At 40.1% G+C, this 7319-nt stretch overlaps 1 long non-coding RNA gene across 1 annotated transcript; it reads right to left on the reverse strand.

The window, feature by feature from the left end:
* Positions 1–452: 452 nt before the first annotated feature.
* LOC118113966 lies at positions 453–6873 on the reverse strand. Its single transcript, XR_004697389.2, has 5 exons — positions 6646–6873; positions 2182–2288; positions 1678–1813; positions 1151–1260; positions 453–911 (listed from the first exon to the last, which is right to left on the reverse strand). It is a non-coding gene; the product is annotated as an uncharacterized LOC118113966 (long non-coding RNA).
* Positions 6874–7319: the final 446 nt, after the last annotated feature.

Here is a 7319-nt window from a genome sequence, read left to right on the forward strand (position 1 = left end):
AATTCTCAAAATGATAAGGAATGGAGCTGCAATTCTTTCTATCTTATCTTCTTGAGCATCAGAAACAGAACTTCTGAAAATACTCACATGATCGTCTGAGCTCCTGATTTCTTCTGTCCCATCTGTCCAGTCAGGAGTCGTGTTGAACAACAGGCTGATTGGACTTCAAGATATCATCATCAGTACAAATATAAAAGTTTTTTCAATCCCCCGATTGCGAAAGGCACAAAAATAATGATCTACTTAACAAATGTAAAGTGGATACCAGGAAACTCCATATGTCTGAATATAATTTACTCTAGTCCCTTGCTCATTTTTTAAATTATATTCTTATTCAATGGCTCAGCTTTTTAACTTGTATTCTAAAATATACATTTCAACATTTCAGTCATGTTTGTTTTATTTTCATTTACTTCCTGTGAATAACGTATGGTGAAATGTTTCCCTCTGTATAAACTGAAAACATCTTTTATTGGAGCTTTGGACAGGAAACATTGTAGGCGTACAGCACAGAGGTTTTCACTGTAGCGTACAGTCTATGGTCTGTACGTAACTTCTGTTATAAATAAAGTAAAAACACAGAGTGTAAGTGGAGTCGGATTTACTTCACACTGCGGTTCTCCTTCCCCAACTCGTTTCTTGACCTCATGTTGCTTCCATTTGGGTCAAGGAATAGCGGTCAGCAAATTAGATTGTTTTGACTTTTCTATAGCGCTGCCATAGTCTCCAATTAACCTGCGTGTCTTTGTGGGAGGAAGCCAGAGAACCTGGAGGAAGCCCACACGGACACAGGGAGAAGATCCAGTCGCCTCACAGAAAGGCCTCATCCGTCTGTGTATCTGTCTGAACATTTCAACATCTTTTCTCAACATCGTAGTGTTCTGCACTCACACGGCCACGGTTCATCAGCACTGTAAAATTAGCCAGAGCATAAGAGCATCTTGTAAGAAAACCAAACACGTATAATTGGTTGTAAATGAAGCGCTTGACTGGAAGTCCTGTGTCAGCCCCTGGGCCTCCTAACTTTATACACACTATGCTAGTAACAAGTTAATGAAACGGGGAAGGCCACATCATTTAGGGATTTCTGTCTTTTTTTTTTACAACCTGGCTGTTGTTTTCCAAACGCTTGTGCTAATGTTTTACTCACCAACTTAACAGCGGAGTTTGGGGAAGGTGACGACATTGTTTATCACGCTCCAAGAAGGCAACGAGTCAGACAATCAAACCGGCTGTTAACAAGAACCCATTGTTGCTTTTCTGGAAAAAAAGGCATTTTCCAATTGTAAATGTTCATGAGATATATTTTACGTCTTTAAAATATTCTAACACCACAAATACTTTGCCCAGGAACCGATCAGCCACAGCTTTAAAAACCAGCTACCTGTTTTAATATTGTTGCCGATCATTGTATGTTTCTTAGCCTTTGTAAAACTGAAGAATAAAACCAAAACAATATTCATTTACTCTCTTTTTGTCTATTCTCTGCTGTAAAGTTCATATTGTGGTAACATGGGATGCTTTTAAACATGTTTACATCTGTATTTTTCTAGATATAACACAGTGATTAATTTTGACCAACATGGGACTTTATCAGGTGATTCCATCTCTGTGAGGCCAATGGGATTATTGAATGTCATTAAATTTTCCACATCTTTATTAGGTTGACTGACTCACCGCAATGAAACTTTGAATGCTTTGTTTTCCTCTTGTCGCTGTTGCAATATCTGACACCTCATCTTTCCATTTAACCGTCTCGTGTTGTCAGCTCCAAAAAGTTTACTGTACCCTTGCCTCCCGTTTGGAATAGTATCTGCAGTTGGAATTGCTTACACTTACATTTTTGATATCACACAGTGAAGCAGGATCAATAACATTTTTTAAAACATATTTTGTTTTGGTTACTTTTTTGTGGCTTCTTCTGGCAAAAAAAAGGAAAACAGAAAATTCCTCTTTTACCAGATCAGCGAACATAAAACATAAGTATAGGTGCAGTTAAAGTGCTGCGACATTCTGCATCTCATGTTCATAATCATAGTTATTTTAGTAATATTAAGCCCTGGATTGCTTTGAGCTTGGTACAATGTCGATATACTGCGATGCTTTTTCAGGGATTGCAAAGGGATGTCTTGGACAAGAGATAAGGATGCAGGAAATCATAAAAAACGTTGCCACACTCACCTTCTCTGGCACACACGCCCACCCACACACTCCCCGACACACACTTGCCTGCAGACGGGCTGGCAGTCCAATCTTCTGAGCCCAGTGGCCTGCGTGCCAGTGGCATCCTGTTGAGAGAGCAGGAAAACATGCTGCTGTTTCAGAGGCTGCTGGCCTGTTTGTCATCTTTTCCAAGGTAACCAGAGACGGTGGGAGATTAGCCCCTGTGGAAAATACTCACAGAGATAATGATGGAAAAAGACAACAAAGCGAAAATGTGCCACTCGAGTGGAAACCCCGCTGTCAAGTCTCGATGATGTCATTTTTGAACGGGCGTGCTGCACATTACGTGTGAAGTGATGGGGCGATAATAGCTGTGAAAAATGTCATGGATCTAGGTCTGGAAATGTTGTCTGTCAGTCACTGGGTCAGACCACCACTTTGGTTTGTACCAAAATATTTTAAAAACTACTTAATGGATAGGTCGAAATTTCAGTTTGTCAAGTACTTTATGACCAATTTACCTTTAAAAAGTACAAATCCCATTCCCATAGGCATCAGCTGTTGTTTCTCTTATAATTTGCACATTTTAGCACACTAACACACTTTTACTTTTGATTTTTAATGTCCTTAAGCCATGTTAAGAAAAGCGCTCAAGTGTATATTTTTTTCACTTTCCATTTGTAATAAAGATTCTTACAGTTTTATTACGGCTCCAAAAATCCTGCTCACTTCTCTCCCCTGGTGAATATCTGGTTCAGCTGTGCGAAGTAATAAATATTTCTCGATGAAACAGAAATATTCCAAAAATTATGTGCAAGATTAGAGGCTTAAAGCCAAAATCTACATCCTCTTTCTTTATAGTACATGTTTTATTTTTACCCAGGTTATTTTATGGAGGTGTGTCTGAGGTCACCAGGAGTGAAGCCTTGTAAACGGACAGTGTAAGTACAGTAGTTGCACAGGACGACCAGCTTTACTTTGGGTGCGTGCCACTGTAGATTGTGGCTACTGAGTAAGAACTTCTTTGCCACGCGCTCGTTTTGGACAGTAAACATTAAAGGCACAAATACACACATTCAGTGCTGCGCTCATGAAACGAATTACACAAACAGGGGAGCAGGGCCGCTGCCTCTTGTCTGTTGACTTTCCCTCACTTTTCCCCTTCAGGCAGCAAAATGATTAAAATGCTGTAAAACGCATCCTTGTAATTCGACTGTGCTTTATTTTAGATTCATTGTACGGTTTCCAGCACTTTCCCAGAAAATAATATGTAATATAGTTTGATCGTTCTTCCAAAAAAATCGAAGCACTGCAGTCCTCTGGGAATCCTACAGTGCACTTGACTTTATCGACTCCATCATAAATGTTGCTGCTTTTTTAACCGAACTCTAAAATCCTATTGGTGCATAGTCCACGGTCTAGTTCACAGCAATGTTTACAATGGACGGGAAAGAGATTCAATATCACATTTCCCATTTAAAACAATACATGTGCTGTTTCAGCAACATCAACTTCAATCTCCTTGAATTCCTCCTCTCTCTCTCTCTCTCTCTCTCTCTCTTTGCTCTAGACACCACGGCCACTCAGGTTCTTTTGAAACGTTGCCCTGCCAGAAAGTTCTAATTAGCTTGTCAACTGGTGGCGGGAATGTGAAATATTTCTTCTTCTGTACAGTACTTCAGCGAGGCACTGCACGCCAGCGAATGTCAAGGTTAACTGGAAACAGGAGCAACACTGAGCTGAAAATCCATTCATATGAATATATGGTTCACATGCAGCATTTAGCGGGAAGCCGCTGCTAAAGAGTAGGCGTGTTTTTAACATGAAAATAACATTTAACAGTAGTGAACAGTTATAATTGCCTCCTTATTTTTTTGGCCTCCATTGAGTGGGAGTTTTCCTGGTAGCAGTTATGTCAGCCTTGTGCTGCTGAACGATATATATAGTCACTACGTTTCTGGTCATAAGATTCACTGTCCTTAGGTTGCAATTAGCAAATCAAGCAATGACAATTATTTGATTATTTCAGTATTGGTTAATTTATCGGCCAATCCATGATGATCAATATTTGTGACCTTGACACTGGTTTTATGGGAAACACAGTAGAAGTTTGACTGATCTGATTTGGATGAAGTTAATGTGGATGTACTGCTCAGCTTTCCAATTTATTGATTGTTTGTTAAAGCCACAGTGACAATCCATAAGGAGAGTCCACTTTTAAAGCATCACGACTAATATTTTACTGGATAGCTTTAGGTTAAATGCTAACAACATGGTCTCTGTCCTTTCAGGTAGGTCATATCACACTGATGCATGTCCAAGTCCAAATTATGTCATCAGCGCAAAATGGCAGCGTTCATGTCCGGGATATTTTAGCCTCATCTTTCGATAATGGGAGGAAGCAGAGACCATGATCACCATTGTTGCTTAGTGTGTTACAATACTAGCATTTGTTGGGTACAGCTGAGGCTTTTAAGAGCGTCAGTCATTAACTGAACACATGATGCTGACTCCAGAGGAAATAGCCAGGGGATCAGTTCAAGGATTCAGGGAAATTATGCTTGAGATACCACAGTGGTTAACGGCCCAACTTTGTCTCTGCCATGACCATCCTGTAAGCATGGAGGAAAGGAATATATAATATTAAAATATAACACCACAGGTACTAAAATCTAGTCTTTAAACTCACCTGCTACAGTGTTTGGCTGAGATATAAACCTGCACGTCTTCAGCCTTTTACCATTACTGGATTAAACTAATCCTGAGCATGCCCCAAAAAACGTCTCAGTCAGACGAACATGCAAACATCTCCTGAGCCCTGTTGCATGCGTCAGTCTCGACACCGTGCACTCCATAAGCCCAAAAGAGTTTCCTCTAAATCATTTTCAGAAACCTCACCAGAGAAAACAAGGTGACCGCATAAGCTGCCGTGGAAGTCCAGGGATCCCTGTGCTGTTATTTCTTCTGTCAAGGTCACAAGTGACTCACTGCTTTGACTGGCAACATTCCTAAAGCCGGGCACAAGGTCCGCTGCAACCCTCATCCTCTTCTCCTGCTTGTCTCGCTGTTTTTCTCTGCTACTGCTTCCATTTCCGTCTTCACGTTCACTCAATGTGTCGTTCACAGGTCTATATCAGGTACATTCCCCTCACTCTCTTTTACCTCTACACCTTCACTCTAATCCGCCCACCTCCTCCATGTGTCCATATTTTCTCGAGGTATCTTTGCCCCACATCGATAATTTCAGTACACTGTTGAGGCTTTTTTCATCAGCTAGTAAAATAAAGACTTGTCCACTGTGATTTCCATCTAAGGGGCCCGGGCAGTGAGAGATATAAAATATCCTGAAACTAGAACTCTGAGGTGGACCGCAGGACGGCAGAGAGGAGAATATGAGAAGGTCAAGAACCTTAACAAGGCAACATGCTTCTTCTTCTGTCTCTACAACAACATCGATTTAAGTGGTGCGGCCTGAGTTTCTACAAAAACCCTTTGCACTAAGGTCCCCTTAGCCCATGGACCTTCAATAGAACTAAACTGATCTCAAAGCTATTAATAAAGTTAGTTTTTTGGAGGTAGCCTGTGTTGCATGTCTAAACACCACTGTTTCCTAGTTTGCAACATCAAACATTTAATATAGCTGATCATGAAATACAGCTGTTATCATAAACCAGCCTCTCTGTTACGTTTGTCCAACTATGTTGCGAAATAAAGATTTTATCTGCTCCTCACCAGATGTTGGATGTGGAAAACTGGAAAGAGAGTGAAGAAGTGATTCACATGAAAGCTATATTTTAGAATTTAGAATTACCTGCCTCAATGTAGACTAACTACCTTGTTTCAGTTCAGTCTGAACCAAAGTCTGAACCAAAGTAACAGGTGTAAAAGGTGCCTTAGACCAAAAGAGGTGGTCTTGGTCTGGATTAAAGGATCCATAGATCGTTGGCAGTGTGAAAACCTTTTTTTTTTGTTTATAGTTTGGACTTTCAGACCAACTGCAAGATGTTGAGACAGCATTAAACGATAGAAGAAGAAAAAGTAGCTGAAGCAGCTCGCAGGTTAACCTGTAGTGGACTCCGACGATATAATATTTCAAAGAAAAGTACGTACATTTTGCTGGTAGTAATACCTTAAGATGTTACAGGGGCAACGACACTAACAGTGAACGTGTTGAATCATTTTCTCCATTAATGTGGAAAGATTTATTCGTAAACAAAAATTTACGAATAAAATAGCCAACTTAACAACATGCAGATATCAAACTTAAGTCGTCTATAAACCAATCAACATCAAGTATAGGTAGATGCAACATGACGAAAGACGTACTTGTGTCATACGAAAAGTCTTTAGTCCGCTCCCTTGATTGCAATGTAAACTAACCGGATCAAATCTATACAACATAACGAAGACAAATGCTTCTACAAACACCATGAACAATACAGGAAAAAGGACAGATCAAACAAAGTGTTGAATTTGACTTACAGGTAGTTATACAGGTTGGCAGTGACATCATGTAGAGGTATCCAAAATCCCCCACATTTAAAGTACAGCTAAAAAAACATAAGAGATTAAATACACAAGGAATTATCTCTGAAAACTCACAGGCTGTCGAGATGAACTGTCACCGAAGACAGAGAAACACACTAAATACACAAAGTCAACGACACACAGGGGCAGCTGATTCAGGTGGGTCAGGTAATCCTCACAGGAGGGAAACCAGACAAAGACAGGAAGTGAGAGAGTAAGTGAGAGAGACACACAAGGAAAGAGGCCAGTTTCAAAATAAAACAGGAAACAATGAAAACTCAATATGCAAAGGTGTAAATCCAACAACCAAACACGAGGAAAACAACAAGGTCCAAGTCTTTGAACACAAAACAAGAAAACGATCAAAAGTTAATTTAAAAAATGCACAGGCTCCAGACTGAGGGAGAATCATGACACACGTGGTTCAGCGACAGTAACCATCAGCTGGCCTGTAAAGCGAACACAGACATTTTAGATACACCACCAAAAAGGTGGATGGATTATTATGACCATGCATCACACACGTGCACTGCGTGTGGCCAAGTTCAAACCACAACCATGAAGCACATATTGAAATCATTTAATATATTATTTTCACACATGAATCTTAGTGCAATGCATATGATCTA

The sequence above is a fragment of the Hippoglossus stenolepis genome, chromosome 8 (assembly GCF_022539355.2).
Source record: "Hippoglossus stenolepis isolate QCI-W04-F060 chromosome 8, HSTE1.2, whole genome shotgun sequence".
NCBI lineage: Eukaryota > Metazoa > Chordata > Actinopteri > Pleuronectiformes > Pleuronectidae > Hippoglossus > Hippoglossus stenolepis.